The following is a 397-nucleotide window of genomic DNA, read 5'->3' as shown; positions in this document are numbered from 1 at the left end:
GGTTGAACCTGAGAGGATGAAGCTGCAGAGTCATGTTTGTACCACTGCACTCCAGCCTGGGTGACAGAGCAATACTGTCAAAAAAACAAAAACAGGCCAGGCACGGTGGCTCATGCCTGTAATCCCAGTACTTTGGGGGGCCGAGGTGGGCAGATCACCTGAGGTCAGGAGTTCGAGACCAGCCTGGCCAACATGGTGAAACCCTGTCTCTACTAAAAATACAAAAATTATCCAGGCTTGGTGGTGCACACCTGTAATCCCAGCAACTCCAGAGACTGAGGCAGGAAGAATCGCTTGACCCAGGAGGTCGAGGCTGCAATGAGTCAAAATCGCACCACTGCACTCCAGCCTGGGTGACAGTGCAAGGCCCTGTCTCAAAAATAAAATAAAATAAAAT

Source organism: Mandrillus leucophaeus, unplaced genomic scaffold, assembly GCF_000951045.1.
Source record: "Mandrillus leucophaeus isolate KB7577 unplaced genomic scaffold, Mleu.le_1.0 Scaffold109, whole genome shotgun sequence".
Lineage (NCBI taxonomy): Eukaryota > Metazoa > Chordata > Mammalia > Primates > Cercopithecidae > Mandrillus > Mandrillus leucophaeus.
The sequence above is the reverse complement of the archived record's forward strand: the minus strand, read 5'-3'. Positions refer to the sequence as shown.